The sequence below is a fragment of the Podarcis cretensis genome (assembly GCF_951804945.1).
Source record: "Podarcis cretensis genome assembly, chromosome: 4".
NCBI classification, from domain to species: domain Eukaryota; kingdom Metazoa; phylum Chordata; class Lepidosauria; order Squamata; family Lacertidae; genus Podarcis; species Podarcis cretensis.
Genome location: NC_137173.1, coordinates 1,193,600 through 1,220,745, shown reverse-complemented (window position 1 = coordinate 1,220,745; position 27,146 = coordinate 1,193,600). Strand labels below are relative to the sequence as shown.

Here is a 27,146-nt window from a genome sequence, read left to right as displayed (position 1 = left end):
ATAAATGGATTGCTACCCGAATGTGGAACCCTAAATAAGGAGGCCAAAGTGCAAGGGAGCTCCTCACTATTTCGGAAGAGGCCGCAGTGACCATGGGCCTGAATTGTTGGTAAAAGGTTTCAAAAGCAGAGGAAACACTGGCTAGGCCTGTGGGTTGCAGGGCACAGGAGGCTACCCTGACCCATCTTGGACACAGGACCCACTGTTGAATCATTGGCTGCTCTCAGCACTGCTGCGGTGGCCGCGGAGGTGCCGGGGCGGTCCACAACATTAGGTGGCGTATCCGGGATGCATTCTTGGGTGAGCGCAAGAGGTGCCGCTGCCACCTGGTCTGCGGGCCTATATTGCCTATAAAATGTCTAAAAAGCATTGAAAAACTGTGCCAAAGTATGTGGGTTACTAGGCACTACGAAGGCCTGAGGCCCCTCTTGGTTCCCTTATGCCCCCCCCCCCCCAGATACAACAGGCATTACAAAGCCTGGGACCCCTCCTGGTTCCCTTGTGCCACCCCAGATATAGCTGCTTTTTGAGCAGACATAGTTTGATACTCTTAATTAGCCTGGTTCTGTAAAATCAACGCCAACTAGCTTGGATTATATGCGTGAGCTGCGAGCAATATCACGGTAGTTCAGTATTGTCTGCACTGGTAAGTTTAAAGGACCCAAAGATGCCTAACTAATCTCCAACAAATTGTATTTAGCTGCAAACAATATCACCGTAGCTCAGTATTATCTGCACTGGATAGCAGTCCAAAATACCAGCCCACACCTCAAAGCAATGTATTTAGAGGAATACTGAGTCTATAATAAACAGAAGAGAACCTTTGATAATGTAAGCAACTATGCAGCAAGCTAGAGGTAGAATTATAAATTGTAACCCAGCAATACAGCAGTGAAAATGATAAGTTGACTTATGCAACAAACCTATAAGCAAAGCAAAGCTCCCAAGAGCCCTTAAGCACTATTATTAAAATCAACCAAATGAATTAAATTGCCAGATTAAATATATACTTGTAAACTAACAGATGAAATACCAGAAAGAGATGGACGTAGAAGAGGCATGAGCTATTTACTTTAGATTCCCTATAAACCTGTATGCAAAGCTCGCAAGAGATTGCAGGCGAAGAAGCCCTTCAATAAATCAAATGATATAAAACCCGGATCTCTTTTTCCTTATAAATGAGTTGACTATACCGAATTATAAAACTTAGTGCCTAGACAGAGAGTAAATGACACAGCTCCACAGAGCACCGCAAGCTGAATGAAATAATTTGAATTCCAATATACTATGCACTAATGCTTCAATTTAATTTAAATGCGTTTCGTAAATTCCCAGAATGAAATTCTCAAGAGTGTAAGTATAAACAAAAGCAGTCAAATTAATTAGAGGATATTAATTCTAAGATTAGCCTAGCCAGAGACGCTGTAGCCAGCTCTATACAAGCTTATGCACCAAGAGGAGGGGCTCCCTGCAGCCCCTTGCGCGCTCATATTTAAGCTAGGCTCTATTAATAATGGTGCTATCATCCTTTGTTTATATTGCTTATGTTTATTTCCTTTGTTTATATTGTTTATATTGCTTTTGAATTTAAAACCAACGAGAAAGTGAGGGGCACTCAAAAAGGAGATAGCTCCCACGTGGTTTTGCCTCTCCTAAAATGGCCGCCGCCGCAAGGCCACGTGGGCAATCAAAATAGCAGCCGTAATGCGTTCCCGTTGCCTAGCGACAATCATCACGTGCGGAAACACTTAACGCTAACCCTTTAACACTGAAAAAATTCCGCAGCCTCAAGAGCAAAACCTGCAGGCATTCCCGACGTACCCCTTATGAACGTTAATTATTCCCCTGATTTTCTCGCTGGTTAGGCTTAAAAGGGAGGGTTTGTAAAATTACTTCCCACGTGGAATGCCTATAGTAAAATGGCAGCCGCCCGGAAGGCCATGTGGGCGGATGAAATGGTGGCCGGGGCACGCTGGTTGCCCGGCAACGGCGCAGCTGCTTCCGACGCTTTCCAAGTCTAAACTTCTGCGCGAAAATAAAACAGCCTGTAGAACTCACCCCCTCAAGAATGCTGCTGAAATGATTATTTAACAAGAAATTCTGCCCCTCACCCCGGCAGGAAAATGAAACACAACGGGCACAAAACGCAGCCCGCTCTCCTCCCGCAGCTGCCATTCCGCCTAATTGCACCGCGCTCCCCTGCACAAACCCCTAGCTAAAACCTGAAGCCCCAACAGCAAAACCTGATTGGATGGGTGCGCTGCGTCCTCCAAACGGCCGTGGAAATAAGGAAGAGGAGCCAAACGTTCTTCCCTGAGCTCCTTGCAGAACAGGCAGTCAGCAGTCGAGGGCAGGCAACGGATCACCAGAAAAAGCTCCACAGAGCTGAATAAATTCCTCTGAAGGGGGCATGCAGCAGCAGGCACAGCAAGCTCCTGAGGGCAGGGAACTTGCACCAAAACACACAGAGCTCCCTGTAAAACTGTAGACGTGAAAGAGATGCTGGAAGGAAAGCACACAAACACACACACAGTGATTTTAGCTCAATTTACAGCTCCGGTGTTAAACTGCAGCAGCTGGAATGGAGCGCAAAGGGGGAAACCCCCAGAAGGAGAAAAGCCCCACAAAACTAGAGATAACAACTCCTGAAAAGCAAGCAGTTTAGAAATCAAGCAACACCAGCAGCGAATGCTGGAAATTCCCTGTAAAAGAAAGGGAGTTTTTTCTGTGAAGCTACAGCATATTCCACGAGGTGCCCTGCAGCTCAAGAACAAAGGCAACGAAGAAGCAAGGCAGGAACGCTCCAGGCAAGGCAGATAAGATCTCCCACAAGCAGGAACAGCTGATATGCGGGAAACAAACGTGGGGGCGAGCCGGCGAAAAGAGGGCGAGCATCCTCTGCGGCGGCCCTAAATAGGGCAGGCCCGGCCGGGATTCCCCTGCTCTCGCGGGGGCTGGGCGTGAAGCCCGCAACCCCACCTCCTGGGCAGGCCGGAAGTGGCTTTATACCCCTCCTCCTCCGTGATGTAGTATGGGCCTTCCAGTAGCACCTTAAAGACCAACTAAGTTAGTTCTAGGTATGAGCTTTCGTGTGCATGCACACTTCTTCAGATACAGATGCACACGAAAGCTCATACTTTAAGGTGCTACTGGAAGGAATTTTTTGTTTTGACTATGGCAGACCAACACGGCTACCTATCTGTAACTGGTAGTATGGGCCTATTCATGATGCCCTGTGAAATGTATTCTGGGTAAAAGTCAAGGTAACCCTTTGTTCTGGCTTCTTGCTCCTGTGGGGACCTGTTGGGCAACAAGAAAGATCAAGGTCTACTGACCGCTGTTTTGCTCCAAATTACTTGGCCGGAACTTCTTTCTTTTACCGACCGCATGGATCCATGAGGGACTTGACTTGCACCCCGACTGGCTGGGCTGATGAGTCGTCTCTCCACCTGGAATCTTCCGTAACACCCATAAAGCTGAGAAATCGTACCATACTCAGCTTACGAATCTCAACCCCAAGAAACCCCAAGACACAGAGTAGGTGCCTTTCCCCCAATTTCTTAGCTAGAAATAACTGATATTGAGAAGGAAGAAGAGAGAGAGAGGTAGGCATCCTTTCGGCGATGGTTCCCCACTCCAGTTTGCCTCTGTCGGCCCCCGATGCCCCTTTCCTGTGGCCCCTGAATGGCTCTCTCCTCATCCGTCTGTCTCGGGAGACAATGGGGGACGGCTCAAGCGGTGGGGAGATGGCAAGGCCTGCTGGGGCAGCTGGCTGCTGTGACGGACAGCAGAGCCAGAGCAGAGTCTGGGGTGCAGTGCCTCACCATTCCACCAGGGGGCCAGAGCCGCTTTCTGATTGGCTACCCAGAGGGGGGTGGCGCCAGCACTTTTGGAGGGAAAATAAAGAGCGCCGTTTCTGAGGCAATTTGAGATGGGAGAGAGGGAAGGTTGGGAGAAGATGGGGATGAGGAGAGGGGGGTTGGAGGGAGAAGTGGCTCTGATCTGAGTGGATCCTCCGCTCTGAGGAGAATATCTATGGAGCCAGAGGAAGGAGCCTCACAGCTGAGATGGGGAGACCATGTTGAGCGTCTGGAGGGAGTGAAGCTGGAGGGAGAAGCTGTGGGAAGACTCTCTTCTTCTTCTTCTGGGGTCTCCTTCCAGTCAGGAGGAGAGAGATCTTCTCGGAAAAGGAGATTCCCAAGTCCGTGGCAAGGGCTGAGAGGATCCCCTGGGTCTGGCATACAAAGGAAAATACCTGAGGGGAACCCAGGAAAAGTGGCCCCTGGCTGTGAAGGAAGCTGGGCTGTGTCAAAAGTACCTCACGGAAAGACCCCTCATAACTAAGTTCGGGGGTGAGAGAGAAGCCGCAGAAACAGACTTAAACCTTATACTGTAGTATTCACAGTGGTACCTCGGGTTAAGTACTTAATTCGTTCCGGAGGTCTGTTCTTAACCTGAAACTGTTCTTAACCTGAAGCACCAAAGGCCCCCCCCCCAAGGGACCGAGGGAGATGCTGAGAGCCCAGCCAAGAGCCAAGGCCCCCCCAAAAAAGGGACCGAGGGAGATGCTCAGAGCCCAGCCAAAAGCCAAAGCCCCCCCCCAAAAAAGGACCGAGGGAGATGCTCAGAGCCCAGCCAAGAGCCAAAGGCCCCCCCAAAAAAGGATCCCTTGCCATAGGCGGATCCAGGGGGAAGCTGCCCCCTTAGAGCCATTCAAAATAATAAAGAGCTGAGGTTCAGAAAGGCGAGAGAGGGCTGAGCTGGGGGGGACTCGGCACTGCAAGGGTTAAAGGGAACCGAGCTGCCTTCCTAGAGAGGCCAGGAAGCAGACAGGGGGGGCAGGTCCTCCAGAGGCAAGGCCCCCCCCCTCCCCAGTCCTTCCCTGCTTCGCTGTCTCTCCTGCAAGGGCTGCCTCGCTCTCCCCTCCTGGGATCTGGTGAGTCTCCCCTCTCTCTCTCTGGGATCTGGTGGGGGTCCCAGGGCTGCAGCAGGGGAGGGGGCCTGGGGGGCCTGATCTGCTTCTGCAGGGGGGGGTACCCCAAGTCAGGGAGGAGAAGGTCAGGGGTGCAAAGACCCCCCCATATGCTCCTGCTACCCAGAGGAGGAAGGAGCCCCGGGGCTGAGAGCCAGGAGGAAGGTCAGGGAAGGAGAGAGCTCCTGCCGGGAAGAGGGGGGGACCCCAAGTCAGGGGGGAGGAGAGGGTCCTGCCAGGGAGGGGCCAGGGCTGCCACGCTCTCCTTCCTGCAGATCAGAGGATCCCAAACTCATCTGGCCTTCTGCGCCCCCTTCAGAAAAAATCTCCTTTCTTGAAACAAAGGAGTCCCTAGGACTCGGTGTGACATTGTTCATCGTCATTGCACAACAGAGGGAACAGGTGCAAGCGGTTTTCCAAAGCTGGAGGAGGAGGTGGACTAGACACCCCCCCCAAACAAAACCCACGGGGAGGGAGGGAGGGAAAGGTGAGAAAGAGAGGCCAGGAATAAAGAGAGGGATCCCAGCCCAGAGTCTGGCTGCTGCATTGGGGACCAGTTTCCTAGTGTCTCCCAGGGCAGCTCCCCACGGAGGCCACGGCAGCAATCCCCTCGCACCCAGAGCAGGGCATCCCAGGACCACATCCTCTCTCTCCCAAAGGGATTGTTGCTGGAAAACCAGCTGGAAATGGGCGCTGCTCCTCACTGAGCCCCCAGGGACCTTGGCATCAGTGGCTGTGCGTGTGTTCAGCCATCTAAAAGAATAATAAATTTCCTGCCCTTCACCCTAAGCTTCAAGGGAGATGTCTTTGGCTCCACCCACTTGGCCCTTGTCCAGATACATTCCTGGCCCTCAGAGCAAAGAAAAAGGGACCCCACCCCATGAATCTGTCATGAGAGCGGCAGAGAGACCAAGTGCAGGAAAAGGAGACAGAAGCAGGGGAGTGGGGGTGGGGGGAGCAACTCCTGAGGACCCCCAGGCGAGGACCCCCACTAGAGCCAGGCATCCATTTTCCACAAGATACAAATTATTCCCTTGTCAGTCAGTTCTGACTTCTTGCATTTACTCGAAGGCAGGAGCAACTAGACTGATTCACCTCAGAGAAATCCCTTCAGTTGTCTCCACATTTTGCATCGCAATCTTCCTTCTAGGAGGGCTAGAGTCTGCTTCCTCCTCCTCGTCCTCTTCTTCTTCTTCCTCTTCTCTCCACCTCCTCCTCCTCCGTCTTATTCTCATGGTTTGGTACAGTCCCACCCTGGTTCCTAGGAAGACTCATCCATGCTTGCTCAAGGAACATTTCTCTTCTTCGGACCTAAAAATTCTGTAACTAAACAATGTATTTGCTTTATAGGATTTGCTAGCACCTCATTAGCACAGGCAGAACTTGGCAGAAGACCAAAGGGTTCCTTCCAATCTCTCAGAGGCTTCCTGAGAGCACCGATGGATGAGCAAGACTCAGCTGGCCCTGGAGCAGGAAGAGGCCATGCCATCCAAACTGGGAGCAGTGGGGGATTCTTGGAAAACTCTGTGCAGAAGATCCTGGGTGAGGAGGATACCCACTCCTCAGAGGTGCAGAGCCAGCAGTTGAGACAGTTCTGCTGCCAGGAGGCCAAAGGACCCCGAGAGGTTTGCCGCCGACTCTACCAATTTTGCCACCAATGGCTGAAGCCAGAAAGGCACACGAAAGCTGAGATGCTGGACCTGGTGATCTTGGAGCAGTTCCTGGCTGTCCTTCCCCCAGAGATGGAGAGCTGGGTGAGGGAATGCGGAGCGGAGACCAGTTCCCAGGCGGTGGCCCTGGCCGAAGGTTTCCTCCTGAGTCAGGCAGAGGAGAGGAAGCAGGTGAGAGAGACTTTCCTCTGGATACTCCCAAGGGGCTCCAAACAGGACAGAGAACATCCCATAATGCTCTACTGTTGGCCCATTCTTTTTCTGGGAAGGCATCCATGGGATGAGATCTAACACCCTTAAAGCTTCTGTCTTTGTCATTCTCTTTCTAACATTTCTTGCCATTCATTCTCTGTTTTGAATCCTTGTTGCTCTTTCAGAAAAGGGATCTCTTTGCAGAAATGGACCTGGATTCCTGTGAGGCAGAGAGGCCTCCGTTGGACACCAGAGAGAGGCCACTGGGTAAGGAGGAAGGTGGCTTTTCTCCGTTTGGTCTCGTTCTGTTGGTTTTCCAACTAATCTGTGAGTTCTTTTTTTTTGGGGGGGGGGGAGGACAGTTGGGACCAAGGGTCCAAAGGAAGGGAGAAGTAGTTTTTCACAACTAACATGAAATGGGCACAAACGTCCAACTGCACTCAGCAGGTAAGGCTTTCTGAAAGGCCCATCTGTAGTTAGAGATGCCCTGTTTCACCTGTGAGAGAAGCAGGCACTCCTGGCATCCTGCTTACCTTTTTTCTCTTGCAGGTGACAGAATGATGCCGGCAAAACCTCCTGGTCCATCTTTTCATGGGGGCAGAAGGGAAGCAGCGGCTGTGGAACCAGATCAGGTCAGGGGAAGCTGCCTTGTGGGATCAGAGGCCGAGGGATGGAGCAATGTCATGGACTGGTTGGGCACAGAGGAGTGGTGGGAGGAAGCAGCCAGGGAACCAGGAAGGGAAGATGTCTCAGCCCAAGGAGTGGAGGTGGAGGAAGGATGAGCGGTCAGATGGAGAAGAGGGAGAAGCCTGGGAAGAGGAGGTGTCAGAAGCTGAAGGGGAAACAGGGCTTAGTGAGCTGGGAGACTCTGTGGCTGAATACAGTGCAGAATCAGAGGCAGAAGAGGAAGGAGGCAAGTGGGCAGAGGGAGGTCGAGAGGAAGAGGTGAGTCAGGACAAGGAGGAGCCACCGGGGGCTCCCTCTCCTTCTGCCAGAAGCCACCCTCCCTGCTCGTCTCTCAGAGCCAGAAAATGTCTGACATTGGAGGAGCAAAGGCAGGCTGCACACTGGCGCACTGTTCAATTGTATGATAGAAACCCGGGGGGGGGGGACTTAGAAAGTTGTGGGGAGCTGGGGTCTTCACTCTTTTCAAACTTTGCACTTTATAATCTCACTTTTCATATATCTCCACACTAAAGAAACTTCTACCTAGGCAACTAGTCCATTAATTGATTGACAGTGCAAACTGACAGATCCTCAGGGAATCAGGTGCTCTTTTCATGAGGCCCGAAACTCAGCCAAGTCTGTGAACATCGTGTTCTTGCTGATGAAGAGTTAACTCCAGCTGTGAACTGTGGGATTTCCTGCCCAGATAACTCTGTGACACCAGCTTCTGAATGTCGCCTGTAGGATTCATCTGTAGTTGCAGTTTTCATGGAATCCTAGAGTTGAAAAGGACCCCAAGGGTCATCAAGTCCCACCCCCTGCATTGCAGGAGTCTCAGCTAGATCACCCAAGACAGATGGCCATCCAAACTAGGCTTCTTGTATTTCATAGAATCATAGAGTTGGAATAGACCACAAGGGCCATAAAGTCCAACCCCCTGCCAAGCAGGAAACACCATCAGAGCACTCCTGACATATGGTTGTCAAGCCTCTGCTTAAAGACCTCCAAAGAAGGAGACTCCTTCCACATTTCTATATTCATCACTAAGTGCTAAAATAGGCTTCTAAGCAGTGGACAGACGAGAACAAATAGAGGCCAGGATTCTCCTGGCCAGCCCCATCTGCTGCAAAATGGGGCCTGCCCCCCCACTCCTCCCCCTCTCCATGCCCCCATGAACCCCTTGAATTTGGCTCTAGGGCATTGGAAGGGAACCTCCTCAGAACAACTCAGGAGGAGAGGAGAAAGTGGATCCTTCCATCGGGGAAACTGGGATGCTTGCGTAGGCAGAATAACGTGGAAAACATAAGTTGGAGTACCACCTATTTGCACAAAGACAAATACCCGTAATTAAAAGCAGAATAAAATAATTGAATTAAAGCATTAAAATAGCTACCCATAATTAAAATGTGCAGCAAAGCAATCCTACTGAAATAACGCAGGAGAATTAGATAAACTAACAGGAAGGATTCAAAACCGGCGAGACCAGAAATTCCCGGAAGACTGGAGTAAATTGAACAGTAATTGTGAAGAACAGACGACGTTTGTAGGGTTGCAAGAAGTTTTGTGAGGAGTATTATTAGAAGTATGGAAAAAATGGAGAAGGGGGAGGATGATTTGTTAAGAGATGTAAAGGCAATATAAAGTTAAGAAATGCATAAGAAGTGGTGAAAATGGTGGAACATCAGAGGTGCTGATGGAAGTCTAAAAAGATTGTATAAGGGATAAGTTTTGTGGTACATTTTATAATTTATTAGTTAAAATTATATATATATATATATATATATATATATATATATAACGCAGCAATTAAGAGGAAGGAAACAACAGAGCATTGTGTAGCAGATCATATTTCTGCTGTCTCAGAGGAGGACATTTCCCTTTTTCTTTTAGGGTCCAGTGTGCTTTGAAGATGTCACTGTTCATTTCACGGACGAGGAGTGGGCATTGCTGGATCCTGACCAGAGAGCTCTGCATAAGGATGTCATGGAGGAGAATCGTGGGATCGTGGCCTCTCTTGGTAAGGCTCCCTGTGGGATCGTCCTATCTGCCTGGAAATTCAAAAAATGCCTCTATGTGACAAACCTCATACATTTTCTTTCTTTCTTTTTTCTTTCCTTCTTTTTTATTGGCATTTTCCAAAAAAGAAAAAACATAAAGAAAAAAACATAACAAAACACTGATACAAAATGATAAATATAATAAATAAAGAATTAAATAATACATTCTTTGCAATCACACATGTTGTCATCATATCTACATTGCGCTAGATCACGCCTCGACTTCTTGCGGTTTTCTTTCTTTGCGGATATTGGATATAAATCCTGGGTCCAGCAAGCTTCCCAGCGCAGCTCCGTATCCCTGGAAGCTCTGAGCTGGCCTAGCAGAGTAATGCAGCGGTCCTGAGTCCATGTGAGAAAGGGATAAATCAAGTCCAAAAGACAGATCGGTTCTTATCTTTAGAAGCGTTTATTTACAAGCCATAAATCAGTCTTTTTCCCGTCGGAAGCCTCCGCCATTCTGGCATCTCTCCGTGCTTCCCAAAAGCACACAGACACAGCCTCTCCGTTAAGCTGTGTCTCTCAGCGTCTCTCGGTAGAACTGAAAGTAACTCTCACAGACAAAGCCTGTGACGTAAAGCCCTGCTTCAGGCCCCTCCCAGATGCAGGGCACCACTGAGTTTTAAACCTGTCTGTTCCAAACTCCACAATTCTCTTCTCTTACAGTTTCATCGAGTTTTTTATATATACATCACAAGAGTTAATCTAATCCTGCTATAGTCCTAAACTTCTACAATTAGTTTCTATGTGTGTTACAAATTTACTCCATTCTTCTACAAACTTTGATCCTTTTTGGTTTCTAATCCTATGTGTTATTTTCGCTAATTCCGTATATTCAAATAATTTTACCTGCCATTCCATAACATTTGGGATTTCTGATGTCTTCCATTTTGTGCAACTAAAATCCTGGCTGCCACCGTTGCATACTGAAATAACTTATGATCAACCTTTTTTATTTCATCCCCTATTATCCCTAATAAAAATGCCTCCAGTTTTTTTGGAAAGATATACCTAAAAGTTTTCTTTAATTCATTATATATTAGATCCCAGAATCTTTTCATTTTCTCGCATGTCCACCACATATGATATAGGTCTCCATCTTTACTTTTACATTTCCAGCAAGCTTTGTTTCCCATTTTATACATTTTTACTAATTTGACTGGGGTAATATACCACCTATACATCATTTTTTCTAGGTTTTCCCTTAAAGTGGAACATGCAGTAAATTTCATTCCCTTATTCCATAAAGTTGTCCATTTCTCCTAATCTATGTTATAACCCAGGTCAATCTCCCACTTTACCATCACCTCCTTGATTTCCTCGTCTTTGGTATCCCATTCCAATAGAAGACTGTACATCTTTGATAAAAGCTTTGTTTTCCCTCCAAGATTTCTGTTTGATATTTAGATTTTTTCTCACTGAATCCTAATTTTTTATCTTCATTCCATAAAGCATTTACCTGTTAATTTGTTTTTTAATTCCTCGTATGTTTTAATTTTCCATCCTCTATCCGTTTTTACTAAAACAATTTCAAAAGTTATTCTTTTTCCTTCCACGTTCAGTTTTTTGGTTGTTAGTTTGTCTATCGGTGAAAGCCACCAGGATGTGTTTCTTTCTAATAATTTTTTTTCTCCCAAACTTCATATAGAGCACCTCTAAAAATGTGATTCGAAAAGCCTCTATGAACTTTGGCCTTATTAAGCCACAAATAAGAATGCCAACCATTGTTGTTGTTGTTGTTTAGTCGTTTAGTCGTGTCTGCCTCTTCGTGACCCCCTGGACCAGAGCATGCCAGGCACTCCTGTATTCCACTGCCTCCCGCAGTTTGGTCAGACTCATGCTGGTAGCTTCGAGAAAACTGTCCCACCATCTCGTCCTCTGCTGTCCCCTTCTCCTTGTGCCCTCCGTCTTTCCCAACATCAGGGTCTTTTCCAGGGAGTCTTCTCTTCGCATGAGGTGGCCAAAGTCTTGGAGCCTCAGCTTCAGGATCCGTCCTTCCAGTGAGCACTCAGGGCTGATTTCCTTCCGAATGGAGAGGTTTGATCTTCTTGCTGTCCATAGTACTCTCAAGAGTCTCCTCCAGCACCAGAATTCATAAGCACCAATTCTTCGGCGATCAGCCTTCTTTATGATCCAGCTCTCACTTCTGTACATCACTACTGGGAAAACCAGAGCTTTAACTGTACGGACCTTTGTTGGCAAGGTGATGTCTCTACTTTTTAAGATGCTGTCTAGGTTTGCCATCGCCTTTCTTCCAAGAAGCAGGCGTCTTTTAATTTCGTGACTGCTGTCACCCTCTGCAGTGATCATGGAGCCCAAGAAAGTAAAATCTCTCACTGCCTCCATTTCTTCCCCTTCTATTTGCCAGGAGGTGATGGAACCAGTGGCCATGATCTTTGTGTTTTTGATGTTGAGCTTCAGACCATATTTTGCGCTCTCCTCTTTCACCCTCAATAAAAGGTTCTTTAATTCCTCCTCACTTTCTGCCATCAAGGTTGTGTCATCTGCATATCTGAGGTTGTTGATATTTCTTCCGGCAGTCTTAATTCCGGCTTGGGATTCATCCAGCCCATGCAACCATATCTGTTGTTAAATCCTTCTAAATCCAATAAATCTGTGTTTTCTAACGTAATCCATTCCTTGATCCAACATAGACAAGATGCTTCATAATACAATTTTAAATTTGGAACAGAGAATCCCCCTCTTCTCTTCCAATCTGTCAATAATTGAAATTTAATTCTTGGTCTTTTTCCTTGCCAGATGAATTTTGACAGTGTTTTTTTGCCAATCCTTAAATTGTGTTGATTCCTTAATTACTGGAATTGTCTGAAAAATAAATAGCATCTTCGGAAGAATGCTCATTTTTATTGCGGCCATTCTCCCAGACCAAGATAGCTTTATTCTATTCCATCTGTCCAAATCTCTTTTAATTTCTTTCCATGATGTATTGTAGTTATCACTGATTAAATTAATGTTTCTCATTGTTAATTGGATCCCTAGATATTTCACTTTTTTCGCTACTTTAATTCCATATTTTTGTTCTAACTGCTCTGTCACATACTTCTCCAGATTTTTGGTCATCATTTTTGTTTTTGTTTTATTTAATTTAAATCCTGATAATTTACCAAACTCCTCTAATTCTTGTAATGCTTTACCAACAGTAATTTGTGGTTCTTCTAGAGTAAGTACCAGGTCGTCTGCATACGCTTTCAATTTATATGCCTTCTTTCCAATTTTGATTCCACGAATTTCCGGTATTTTCCTCATCCTGTTTGCTATCACCTCTAGAACCATTATAAATAGCAGGGGTGGAATAGAGGGTATCCTTGTCTCGTTCCTTTTGTAATTTCAAATGACTGTGTCAAATTGTTATTAATAATTAATTTAGCTGTTTGTTTAGAATATATAGCTCTTATACCCTTCATAAATGTTCCCTCTATCCCCATTGCTTCCATACTTTTTAATAAAAACTGCCACGACACATTGTCGAACGCTTTTTCTGCGTCAATGAAAATTAACACTGCTAGTATTTCATTTCTGATTTCCAGATATTCTATGATGTTTACAATGTGTCATATTATTTTTAAGTTGTCTATTGGGCAGAAACCCAGCTTGATCTTTATGAATGAGGTCTTTCAAGCTTCTTTTCAATCTATCTGCTAATATGTTTGTAAAAATTTTATAGTCATTATTTAACAAAGAGATGGGTCTGTAATTTTTGATATTTAATCTGTCCATGTCTGGTTTAGGGATCAGAGTTATGTGCGCTTCCCTCCATGTGTTCGGTATATTCCCTCCTTGCATAATATTATTCATAACTTCACCTAATAGAGGGATAAGTTGTTCGTCCAAGGCTTTGTAATATTTTGTCGAAAGTCCATCTGGGCCTGGAGCTTTGCCTGTTTTGATCCTTTTTGTTGCATTTTGGATCTCTTCTGTTGTTATTGGCTTATTCAATTGTTCCTTTTCTTCCTCTGTTATTTTTTCCCCTTTGAAATTTTGCTTGTCTCCTCATTCTCCTTCTTATATAAGTCTTCATAAATTTTTGGGAAGATTTTCTTTATTTCCCTTGGATCTTCTATCTGACGATCTCCTAATTTTATTTTATTTATCACACTTTGTTTTTGCCTTTTTCTTAATTGCCATGAAAGGAGTTTTCCTGTTTTATTGGCTGATTCAAAAAAATTTTGTCTCATTAATTTAATTTTCCATTCCACCTCTTGGTTTACTAGTATCAGAAATTGGGTTTGTAACATTTGAATTGCTTGTTTGTTCTGATCATCTTTGGGTTTTATCGTTAATTTCTTTTCACACTCTTCCAATTGTGCCAGGATGTCTTCTTTTTTCTTTTCTCTCAGCTTTCTTCTGTAATTATTTTGTTTTGAGGAAACCTCTCATGACTGCTTTGCTTGCATCCCAAACAATTTCCAAATTTGTTTCCTTGTTTAAGTTCCATCTAAAATATTCTTTCAGGCTTTCCTTGGCTTTTTCAATAACCTCTGAATTCTCAAAAAGATTTTCGTTCATCCTCCATCTATATGTACCTTGTACACTGCTTTTTACCTCTAAAATTATGGGATTATGATCAGATGAAGTTTGGGGTAGAATTTCACATTTCAATATTCTTGGGGCTAGTTGTCTTGAGGTCCATATTTGGTCTATCCTTCCCCAGCTTTGATGTGGCTCCGAGAAAAAAGTGAATTGTTTTGTAGTTTGATGTCTAAGTCTCCAGACATCTTATTAGTTCCAGGTTTCCCACCAAATTAAAAAAAGTCTTTGGTAGTTTACCCTGGTTGGCTTTCTTCTTTTTTATTGATCTGTCCATTTCTGGCATTACCACACCATTGTAATCTCCCATTAGAATAGTTTTTTGATCTTCTATTTCTAATAATCTTTCTTCTAACTTCCTGTAAAACTCTACTTTGTGTTTGGTGCATAAATTGCAACCACATTTATTTTTCCCCCTTGGTAATTAATTTGTACCCCCAGTACTCTCCCTTCTTCATCTTTGTAGATTAACTTAGGTTCCCATTTCTCTTTAACATATAACACTACCCCTCTCTTCTTAATCACATCTGAATTTATAAATTCTACCCCTAATCTTTTATTTTTTAAAATATGTTTGTGTTTTTTAGCAACGTGTGTCTCTTGTAAACAAATTACATCAAGGCTTTTTATCTTCAAAACATCTCTAGTTATTTTTCTTAGATTTCTTGTTTAGTCTGTTCACATTCCAAGTTATTAATTTCAAAGTCATTGTAATATATTCTAATCAACCGTAATTAGATTCAAATTCAGATTCTTGTGGTTTCCCCCTTTAGGTTCTCCTCTTCAAATTCTTTCCCCTCTTCTTCCTCTTCTATTTCCTCTTCTTCTTCTTCTTCCTCTTCTTCTCTTCCCTTCTCCTTCTCCTTCTCCTTTCTTCTTTCTTCTAGTTCAGATTCCTTTTCTCCAAATCTATATATTGGTCTATCTGCTTCTACCTTTCCTAACTCTTTCTCGTATCGCCTTATAAATTTCTTCACTTCTTGAATATCAGTCAATCTAAATCTTTTGTCTTTATAGTAGAAGGAAAACCCTTCTGAGAATTCCCACCTATGTTGTACACCATTTCTTTTCAGCACGCTCACCCGTTGTTTATAACCATCCCTCTTGCGTAGAAATCTCATAGGAATTTCTTTAAAGATAATAATAGGCCTGCCATCTATTATCAATTTTTTTGGTAACTCATTTTCAATATTGTTTCTCATATCTAATGAATTAAATATCATTAGACAATCTCCTGGTAGTTTTTTTAGATTTAGCCTTTAAGGATCTTACTTTGATTCTAAATGCATTCTCCACAGTATATTCAATTTCTTCTTCTTTCATATCCATCCATCTTGCCAATTCTCTAATCATTTTAATTTTTATATTTTCATTCATTTCTTCCCCTACACCTCTAAATTTCAGATTCAATTGTCTCTGCCTCATTTCAAGCATGGCTAAACAGTCCCATACCTGCTCCTGAATTTTATTCAGGTCCCCTATCTCCTCCTTGATCTTTTCTGTCTCCCTTTTATTTTCTTTCACCTCTTTTTGAATCCTTTTAGTTGATTCTTCAATTGTTTTAGATCTAACTGTCAGATCCTTAATCTTGTTCGTGAGCTCCCCCACCACCCCCTCTATTTTCTTGTCTAGCATTTCTTGTACTTCTCCTAATTTTTTCTCCATGTGTTGTTCATTTTGTTTAAATTCTTCTTTTATTTTCAGCCATGAAATATCCAAATCATTGATCTCTTCTTGTCTGGAGATTTTCCTTTCTGCTGGAGTTCCCCCAATTTCCCCCCAATTTTTTCCTGACATTTTATACAGTTCCAATATAAATTCAATATATTTCAATATAAATTCAATATATTCCAAAAATAACAGTTTTCTGACACAAGGGTGTAGGTGTCCACCACAAAACTTTAAATATGTATCCCCAGAGTAGCAAAATGTCAAGAAAAAGAAGAATATAATATCGTGCAGACACTCACTAGACCTCTAGATGTCACACTCACCCTCCCTTCCTATTGCAATGACTAATCACTTTTATCTATCTATTCCCAATTTACATTACTCAAATCATTAATTATCTCATGAATAGCACACCATACATTCAGTCTGATCAAATAATATGAAAATAAAGAATTGCTAAATAAATTTAGTTATTAGTCCCAATTATAAATTTATCTGAAGGAGCTTCCTCTTCTATTCTTCTCTGTCTTTAACTCAGTCTTTCTGTAGTCTTCAGCCACTTGTAGACCTAATCCACCATGCTGAATTTGAGGGAGGACTTTATATATTTTTAAAGTTTCAGTGTTTTAATCTCTACCGCCTCAATCCGAAAAAGATAAACCTAAACCCAATAGCCATTATCAAATTTCAAATTTCCTTTTCTTGGCCTCTTTTTGGCCTAATCCATTGGAGTGTGATATATCGCCCTTTCGTGTCCAAATCGTGTCCAAAAAGAAAAAAAAACGGGGGGGGGGTAGTACGTTTAAGCTCTTCTCTTTTCCTAGCCTCTTGTTGGCTTAATCCTCATGAGGATAAAAGAAAAGCAGAGAGGGAGTAAAGGTCAATAAGAGTCAGTACCCAGGAAGGAGAAAATACCATTAAAAGAAAGAGTAGTAGTCTGCCGGGGAGAAAACAATAATCCACTTTACAATATATATGAAGCATAAACATGTGTGGCTTAATTTCCTCTATTTAAATTCCATTTGGTTCTAATCCTTTTTTTTTTTTGTCCTTGTAAAATGTCTCTTTATTTTTATTTTTTTTATAATATTTTATTGAATTTTACAAGAAAAAACAAAGAAAATTTAACAATCCAACATAAAAATCCACAAATATTACAAAGAAAAGACAAAAAAAGAAGAAAAAGAAAACACACAAAAAAAACAAATTTAGCGTAAAAAAACCCTCTCTTTCCGTTTCGTAACCTTCAAAACCTTATTTCCCTTACTTCCGCCCGCCTCCTTTCTTGTATTCCACTTAAAAATTTATTCAGCAAGATCATTCGTATTCATTTTCATCCTTTATCCCTCCCTTTGCACTCTTATTTAACTTAATCCCTAGAACCCCTTCTTTTCCTTTTCAATGTCCTCAACATTCAAAAGTTTTACAATGTTTTTGTAGATAGGCTTTGAACTTCTTCCAGTCCTCTTCCACCTGCTCTTCTCCTTGATCTCGAATTCTGCCGGTCATTTCAGCCAGTTCCATATAGTCTATTACTTGCATCTGCCATTCTTCCAAGGTGGGTAGATCTTGCGTCTTCCAATGCTTTGCGATGAGTATTCTTGCTGCTGCTGTAGCATACATAAAAAAGGTTCTGTCCTTCTTTGACACCAACTGGCCGACCATGCCCAGGAGAAAGGCCTCTGGTTTCTTCAGGAAGGTATACTTAAATACCTTTTCCAGTTCATTATATATCATCTCCCAGAAAGCCTTAATCCTTGGGCACATCCACCAGAGGTGAAAGAATGTCCCTTCAGTTTCTTTACATTTCCAACATTTATTATCGGGCAGGTGATAAATTTTTGCAAGCTTGACTGGGGTCATGTACCACCTTTCATAATATTCTCTCTTAAGGCATTACATGCTGTAAATTTCATACAGCTGTTCCCAGTCAGCAAACATAATGTTATGACCAACATCTTGAGCCCATTTTATCATAGCAGATTTTACCGTTTCGTCCTCAGTGTTCCATTTCAACAGCAGATTATACATTCTCGACAATATCTTAGCATTGGGTTCTAACAGTTCTGTTTCCAACTTTGATTTTTCCACCTGGAAACCGTTTTTCCTATCCAAATAATAGGCCTCTCTTACTTGAAAATAATGTAACCAGTCGCGCACCTTATCTTTAAGTTTCTCATAACTCTGCAATTTCACTTTGTCTCCCTCCAGCTCCAAGATTTCCCAATATTTAGGCCAGTTAGATTCCATGTTAAGCTTTTTCAGGGCCTTTGCTTCCATAGGTGAAAGCCACCTTGGGGTTTTATTTTCCAGAAAATCTTTATATTTCATCCAGACATTAAACAATGCTTTCCTGACAATATGATTTTTAAATGTTTTATAAACTTTAGCCTTGCCGTACCACAAGTATGCATGCCACCCAAAAACATTATCATATCCTTCCAAATCTAAAATGTCCGTGTTTTCAAGAAGTAGCCAATCCTTCAACCAGCAGAAAGCTGCTGCTTCATAGTATAACTTAAAGTCCGGCAGGGCAAACCCCCCTCTTTCCTTTGCGTCAGTGAGGATTTTGTATTTTATTCTGGGCTTTTTGCCCTGCCAGACAAATCTAGAAATTTCTTTTTGCCACTTCTCGAAACAGTCCATTTTGTCAATGATTTGTAACGTCTGGAACAAAAACAACATTCTTGGCAATACATTCATTTTGATAACAGCAATTCTACCCAGCTTCAAGTTTGTCCAAATTTCAAGATCTTTTTTCACTTCTGACCAACACTTCTCATAGTTATCTTTAAATAAATTTACATTCTTCGAAGTCAAGTTCACCCCTAGGTATTTTACTTTTTTCACTAATGTTAAGCCTGTTTCTTCCTGAAACCTTTCCTTCTCTACCGGTGTTAAATTTTTCTCTAAAACCATAGTCTTAAGTTTATTCAATTTAAAACCTGCCACCTGACCAAATTCTTGTATTATTTCCAAAGCTCTTTTAGAACTAGGGATTGGCTCCTGTAATGTCAATACTAGGTCATCTGCAAAAGCTTTGAGTTTATAGTGTTTGACTCCGACCTGTATACCCTGAATCTGTTGGTCCCTTCTAATCATGTTCAGCAAGACCTCCAGGACTGAAATAAAAAGCAAAGGGGAAATTGGGCAGCCTTGTTGTGTCCCTTTCTCTATCTTAACTTCTTCTGTAACTACATTGTTCACTATTAATTTTGCCTTTTGTTCTGAATAAATCGCACCTATACCGTTTCCAAACCTTTCTCCAACCCCCATCCCTTGCAAATTTTTCCTCATAAAATTCCAGGAAATATTGTCAAAGGCTTTCTCCACATCAATGAATATCAATACAGCTTTTGTATTAATATTAACTTGTAATTTTTCCAAAATGTCAATTAAATTTCTCATATTATTTGACAATTGCCTGCCTGGGAGAAAGCCAGCTTGGTCTTTATGTATCATTGTTACTAAAACTTTTTTTAGTCTTTTAGCCAAGATATCAGCAAAAAGTTTGTAATCCACATTAAGTAGGGATATGGGGCGGTAGTTCTTGAGTTGTGTCTTTTCTGCCTCATTTTTCGGTATAAGCGTGATGTAAGCTTCTTTCCACGACTCCGGCGCTCTTTTCCCTTCCATAATTTCATTGCAAACCTCCATTAGAGGTTGAATTAAATAATCTTTCATATCCTTGTAATATTTGGAGGTTAGCCCATCCGGGCCTGGAGACTTGCCTAGTTGCAAATTCTTGATGGCACCTTCGACCTCGTGTTTAGAAATTTTGTCATTCAGTATTAATTTATTCTCTTGAGATATTTTTTGTAGTCCATTTGTTTCCAAAAAATTCTCAATTTTAATTTCATTCTGTGGCCCTTGTGCATACAATTGTTTAAAATATCTCTGGAAGCAATCTTGAATCTCCCGTGGGTTTTGTATATTCCTTCCATTTACTTCAAGATTAGTCACAGTATTTAATTTCTGTCTTTCCTTCAGCTGCCAAGCTAGCAGCTTTCCGCACTTATTGGCCGATTCAAAGGTTTTTTGTCTCATTTGTTTAATTTTCCATTCTATGTCCTGATTGACCATTTTGAAATATTGTGCCTGGTAAAGTTTAATTTCTCGTAGAATCTCTTGAGACTTAGGTTTAGTCCTTAATCTCTTCTCGCCTTCTCTAATTTTCTCTAAAATCTTTTCTTTCTTTTCCTCTTGAAGTTTCCTCTTTATAACATTTTGCTGAATCAAAAACCCTCTCATTACAGCTTTACTTGCATCCCAGATTACTCTTTTTTCCACAGTAGTCTTCAAATTTATTTCAATATAGTCTTTCAAAGTTTTTGGGGCCTTCTTAATAATTTCACAGTCTCTAAATAAGGTGTCATTCATTCTCCATCTGAAGGAACCATTCGGTGTTAGTTTCATATCCATCCTCACTGGGTTATGGTCAGAGCAGATTTTTGGGCAGATTTCCACCTTTCGAATCTTGGGTGCCATCCCTCTTGTAATCCAAATTTGGTCAATTCTTGTCCAAGTCAAGTTGGCTTCAAAGAAGAAAGTCCCCTCTCTACCTAGGGGATTTTTAGTTCTCCAAATGTCAATCAAATCCATATTGTCTGTCAGTTCAAAAAAGGTCTTTGGTAGTCTTCCATCTTTTGTAACTACCTGTCTTTCAGATTTATCCATATATGTCGACACAACGCCATTCATGTCTCCCATCAGAATAATGCTTTGGTCCATAAAGTCCATTAACGTCTCATGCAGTTTCTTGTAAAACTCTGATTTCCCCTCATTAGGTGCATAGACTCCAATTATTACTAATTTCTCTCCTTGAAATTGTATCTCAATTGCCACAAATCGTCCATGTTCATCTTTAAGGAGAAATTTTGGTGATAATTTCTCTTTTGCATAAATCACAACTCCTCTTTTTTTTACTTTGTCCGATGAAATGAATTCTTGGCCTAACTTTTTATTTATCAATAATTTCCTATGGAGTCTTGTTATATGTGTTTCTTGTAGACAAATTAGGTCCAATTGTTCCTTTTTCAACATATGAAAAATCTTCTTCCTTTTACTAGGGGAGTTCAGACCTCTAATGTTCCAAGTTAACATCTACAGAGACATGTTGTTGTTGTTATGATGTTCCTCCAACTGCTCCTAAAAGTTGCTCTTGATTCGACGGCTGTGTCTCTTTCTCTAGTTGGTCCAGTCCCAAGGGGGTTCTTCCTAAGTCAAGTGGTCTCAACCCTGGTGTTTCCGAATCTTTTGTTCTGGCCTCTCTTTGTAATTCTTCTCCAAAGTCTCTCAGGAAACTCACTTTATCTTCCTCTGATCTTATCTTTATTTTCTTTCCTTTAAATGTAAACAAGAGGCCTTGCGGAAATTCCCACCTGAACAAAATGCTGTTTCTTCTTAGCAGGTCCACCAAATTTCCGTAGTTGGCTCTAAGGTCAAGTAGGTGTTTCGGGATATCTTTAAAAATCTCAATTCTCACCCCTTGGATCTCGAGTGCTTTCTGATAGTGGAGACTCAGTATTTTATCTCTTTCTTCTTTTGACCTTAAGGCAATCAAACAGTCTCTCGCTCTATTTTTCCTTTTGGCCCTTCCTAGTCGAAAAGCACTCACTATCTTAAATTCTTCTTTGTCTGGCTCCAGGTCCCAGCACTCCTCAAATTCCGATGTAAGAAGTTCTATTAAATCTCCTTCTTCTATTTCTGGGACCGCCCTGATTCTCAAATTAGTCTGTTTCTCTTTAAGTTCAATCAGAGAGAATTGTACCTTATAATCATCCAATTTTTTATTTATTGGCGGTATCTTTTGTTCAACTGCCAATACCCTCTCTTTTGCTTCCTCTGCTGTCTTCTTTGTCTCCTTAGATTCCTGCAACAATCTGTCAATCGCCTGGGTGTTGGAATTTACATTTGTCCCCAAGTCGTTTACTTTTTGCCCCAAATCCTTAATAGTCGAAGTATTTAAATCAATCTTAGCTGTCAAAGTTTGTAGGGCAGATAGGATCTTGTCTAATGTTGCAGAGTCCGATCCTGTTCCTTTTGGTTCTTCCCTTTCTGTGACTTGTGGGGCAGGAAGTCCTGCTGCTGATGTTCTTCTATGCAGATATTGTTGCTGTGCCTGCAGCAGCTGCTGTTGTTTAACTTTGGCTCTTGTTGATACTGGGAGGCTTTTCTTGCGACTTATCTGGTTGTTGTTTTTTGGTCCATTACTTTGCCTCTAAAAGTCAAGGTCACACACACAGTTCCCAAGCTTACTTCTTAACCATAAGCAATAACAGCTGCAGTGGAAAATCCCCAGCTATAACACAAAGTTCCTCTAGGGGAGCAAAGTGCCAAGTTGTTTCATCAATGGTTGTTAAACAGTAACTTCATAAGCTCCCCAGTTATCTTCCCAATTGTTACAGGAATAAAATAGTTACAAACTTGGAAGCTCCCTTAAATTGTTGCCAGTCTTTCTCAGAGTTCAACAGTAAAAGTTACAATGTCCATAAAACGGTGCGTTCACAGTAGCCTTCCAGTTGTTTAAAGCAGACCAACAGACCAAAATCAAGGATGAAGCGGTGGATTTTTTATCCCCCCTTTACCTGCTTAGGGGGGTTTCTTTTGGTCTGACAGTGAAATTTAGCTGTATTCACAAGGAAAGTCAATGGTTCAAAGTTCCCTTGTCCCTTGCTTTCATTCTATTTACAAGATCGGCAAAGCGGACTTCCTGTTTGCACTTTGCCGATTTCAGGTCCAAATTTAAATTCAAGTTCAAAGTCCCGATCAAAGCGTCAAGTTCAAATTCAGAGTCCAATTTTAGTAGGTCTTATGCTTTGATCTTTCCCGGATTTCCGAATTCTTACTCATGGATAGCTGTTTTAATCCGACGTTTCACAGGAAAAAGGCCAGAGCTCTCCGGTAACTGCCGCGCAGCTTCCCTCCGCAGAAGTAGCGATCGACTCCAGCACAGCGCTGCACCCCCGCTCCGCTCCGGAGCTCTTTTCAGAGCTCCTTTGACAGTTGGGGGGGCGCGAAAACGTGCCCACTGAGTCCCACGGCCCCAGGCTTCTCCCGCCTGCAGGTTTTTTAAGGGTCCTCCGCTTCGCTGTAGCGGTGGACCCGGTTCTCTGCGGAGCTTCTCCCTCCGTTACAGAGGGAATCCGCCATTACCGATGGCGCCGCCTCCGGAAGTCAAATGTCTCTTTAAACTTCTTAAACCACCTTCCCTCTCTCCCTCATAAGTCTTCTCCCAAAATAAGATTCAAAGTTTCTACTTATCTCTTCAGCTCTTTGTTTTAAAGTAGCCTTTGCCTCAGCACATTGTTACTGAGGACTTTCACTTTTGTACTCACTCAGCAGGGAGTGTTATTTCCTTTTTCTGCTCTTGCGACTTTCTATCACTGCATCATTTTCTCTCCGCTGCTGGGATAGACTCCCTTCTTCATCCTACCACATCTGAATCTTCTTCGGTAGAAAAATACGGTAATTGAACAATCATAATTGCATTACATTCTTGATTAAATTATCTTTCCATTAATATATTATTTTATGATATTACTCCAAAAGAAGTGGTTTTATGAGCCATCAAACGTCTGAAATACACTTTTTTCCAAAAGGCTTCCACAATTTTGGCCACTACTGTATATCAAACAAAGCAACATTCAACAACCCATAAGAATCCAATAATAAATATGTTGGTTAATGACAAACAACAAAGGTAATGAACACACACACAGTTCCTTTCAGTTCTTCTCCATTTCTTCCCAAGGCTCTAATCCCTTTTTGTCTCCATTGCAGATTGTGATGAACTGGAAATCGAGAACAAGGGTGACCACAACAAAATCCCCAGAGAGGAGAAGCCACGTAAAAATTTGGAGTGTGGCGAGAGCTGCAGTCAGAGCTCCCATTCCACTTCCCATCAACAAAATCTCATCGGAAAGAAACCCCATCAGTGCATGGAATGTGGAAAGAGCTTCACTAATAGCTCCTATCTCACTTCCCATCAGAGAATTCATACAGGGGAGAAACCCTATCAGTGTGTGGAATGTGGAAAGAGCTTCAGTAGGAGCGACCATCTCAATACCCATCAAAGAATTCATACAGGGGAGAAACCCTATAAATGTGTGTTTTGTGGGAAGAACTTTGCTGATAGATCCACTCTCACTTTCCATAAAAGAATTCATACAGGGGAGAAACCCTATCAGTGTGTGGAATGTGGAAAGTGCTTCAGTCAGAGCCGTCATCTCAGTTCCCATCAAAGAATTCATACAGGGGAGAAACCCTATCAGTGTGTGGAATGTGGAAAAAGCTTCCATCAGAGATCCTATCTCACTTCCCATCAAAAAATTCACACAGGGCAGAAACCCTATCAGTGTGTGGATTGTGGGAAGAACTTCACTGATAGATCCACTCTCACTTTCCATAAAAGAATTCATACAGGGGAGAAACCATATCAGTGTGTGGAATGTGGAAAGAGCTTCAGTAGGAGCTCCTCTCTCAATTCCCATAAAAGAATTCATACAGGGGAGAAACCATATCAGTGTGTGGAATGTGGAAAGAGCTTCAGTCAGAGCCACAATCTCAGTTCCCATCAAAGAATTCATGCAGGGGGAAAACCCTATCAGTGTGTGGAATGTGGGAAGAACTTCACTCATAGATCCTCTCTCACTTCCCATCAAAGAATTCATACAGGGGAGAAACCCTATCAGTGCGTGGAATGTGGAAAGAGCTTCAGTCACAGCCACAGGCTCACTTCCCATCAGAAAATTCATACAGTGGAGAAACACTATCCGTGTGTGGAATGTGGAAAGAGCTTCACTAATAGCTCCTCTCTCACTTCCCATCAAAGAATTCATACAGGGGAGAAACCATATCAGTGTGTGGAATGTGGAAAGAGCTTCAGTAAGAGCTGCAATCTCACTTCCCATCAAAGAATTCATACAGGGGAAAAACCCTATCAGTGCGTGGAATGTGGAAAGAGCTTCAATCAGAGGTCCTCCCTCACTTCCCATCAAATAATTCATACAAGGGAGAAACCCCATCCATGTGTGGAATGTGGAAAGAGCTTTAGTTCGGGCTGCAATCTCACTTCCCATCAGAGAATTCATACAAAGGTTGGGAAATCCTCCATTATATAGCTTTAGGAGCCAGGCAAATACCTACCTGTTTAGGGAAGTTTTTAATGTCTGATGTTTTAATGTATTTTTAGTTGTTTGTTGGAAGCCGCCCAGAGTGCCTAGGGAAACCCAGCCAGATCAGCAGGGTATAAATAATAAAGCAACATCTTTGCTATGAAAATTGTCCATTACTCGACTTGCTGTATAGACACTTGTCGGCAGGGCCTTGCTTGTACTCAAGCTGCATCAGCATCTTGTGCAGTTTCTGAAGAAGTGTGCATGCACATGAAAGCTCATACCAAGAACTGACTTAGTTGGTCTTTAAGGTGCTACTGGAAGGAATTTTTTTTGTTTTGACTATGGCAGACCAACACGGCTACCTATCTGTAACCTCTCCTTTATCAGTTTGTGATGGCAAGGATGGCCTTGGCTCTACCAGTAGAACAGGGAAGACACGTCTGTGCCTTATCTTATATCCTGACCACAAAGGCGCACAGACCTAGTCTGGGAACAGTGCCAGAGGGTGTTCTTGGAGATGGTGACCTCTTGCTCCAAGATAAGAGTAGGAACAGGAAGATCCTTTTATGGTCAGAAGTAAGGAATATCCTTTTATGGTCAGAAGTATAGGAAGGAATACCCATTTATGGTTAAGAGTGTCGGAGCAGGAACATCTGTGATGTCCACCTGCGTGTACAAGCTGACGTGGTTGGATTCCTGGGGAAGGGGGAGAGGGTGTCTGGAGGATATATATACTGCATGAAATTTCTCATTTCTTTGGACTTGCTGTGGACACACCACACAGGTGCCTTTCTGCTGTTCCGGAGAGCAGAAATAAAGGACTCTTTCTCTGAACCAACCCTCGGTGTCATTTGACTTCCTTCCTCCTGTCCGGGAGCAACACAGACCCAATCGGTGAACTCCAATAAGGCTGCAGAATGACAAAAAAAGAACCCCAGACGGGAATTATTGTGTTTATGCTGATGCATCAGCTCATTAGCATTTGGAAAGACAGTACAGAAGAGAATTCTGGATGTCAGCCTGGGCTAATGGCAGATTGGTTGTGGCACAGTTTAAAATGCCCTGTGAGCGGAAAACGACAATGTTTAAGATCTAGGACACATAAAGGACTGACCCGCCTGTTAAATTAAAGGATGGATTAATCTATAGACCTAGGGGGAGGTGAGCCTTCATCATTTTCTTTTCATATATTTGTATCTGCAGTTCTACCTGGCAAACCTCTCTGGGAAAGTCTACTATTTGAAATATGCATTAGGGACGGAAGCCAGGACCTTCACCACATAGGGGCAAAGTGTGTTCCTCTTGGGATCATGCAGAGCATGTTCTAAATCTGAATTTCCATTCAGCAGATTGTAGGAATGTAGAATCGTAGAGTTGGAAGGGACCCTGGGGTCATCTAGTCCAACCCCTGGTGAGGCAGGATAATCAGGAGACGCTGGACAAAGGTTCCCTTTGGCAGAACTGCTAAGCACCAGGTGTGCGCCATCCGGGTTAGCGCCATCGACTAATGGCGGATTCCCTCCGAGCTCCGGAGGGAATCGGCTCCGCAGGATCGGGTCTTGTCCGCGGCGGCGACGCGGGGACCCTTAAAAATCACAGGTGTAGATGCCTGTGAACGTGGTGACTCGGTGGGCACCATTTGCGCCCCCCAAACCGTGAAGGGGCCTTTTTAAAGGCTACAGAACGGGGACGGGGTACGGCGTGGTGCTGTGAGTAGACTGCTACTTCTGCGGAGCGAAGCCGCGTGCCATTGTCGGAGAAGCGCTGACTTTTTCCTTGGAACATTTGGACTTAAGAATAAGAACCTGTGAGTATATACGGAATTCGGAATTTAAAGAAAAGTTTTGATGAATTAGGAACGAGCGGGGAGGGATTAAAAAGGAAGTCCGCCCCCCCCTCTTTGTAGATATTTTAAAGCAAAGAGCTTGCTATTTAAGGTCGAGAGAATCTTCTTTTTCTTTAAAAGCTTTGAACCTTCACGGTTTGACACCACAAGAGTGTTACCGGAGGATAAAAGTAACTTTGGGAGTTAAAGTTTCACCCCCCCCCAAATCCGGGGGCGTCCCGTGAAAAGAGCCGGTTGATGAAGTACTGAAGAGTTTGACAGCTGTCAAACCAGCTGTCAAAGGAAAGAAAAAAGGGAACTTTGTTTTGCCGCCTCTGTTGGCTATATTTGATGCAACTTTTTGAAAATAAGAGAGAGTGGATACAAATTAACTTGTATACTGGGTCTAAACTGAAAGACATTGAA

At 42.9% G+C, this 27,146-nt stretch overlaps 1 protein-coding gene and 1 long non-coding RNA gene across 2 annotated transcripts in view; one reads left to right on the top strand and one right to left on the bottom strand.

The window, feature by feature from the left end:
- The window catches only part of LOC307214677 (uncharacterized protein), a 127,890-nt gene that overhangs the window by 62,178 nt on the left and 38,566 nt on the right, over positions 1–27,146 (top strand). The window lies entirely within an intron of this gene.
- Positions 9,478–25,818, bottom strand: LOC307215223. The gene is made up of 3 exons (XR_013838401.1): positions 25,735–25,818; positions 23,114–23,225; positions 9,478–9,548 (listed from the first exon to the last, which is right to left on the bottom strand). It is a non-coding gene; the product is annotated as an uncharacterized lncRNA (long non-coding RNA).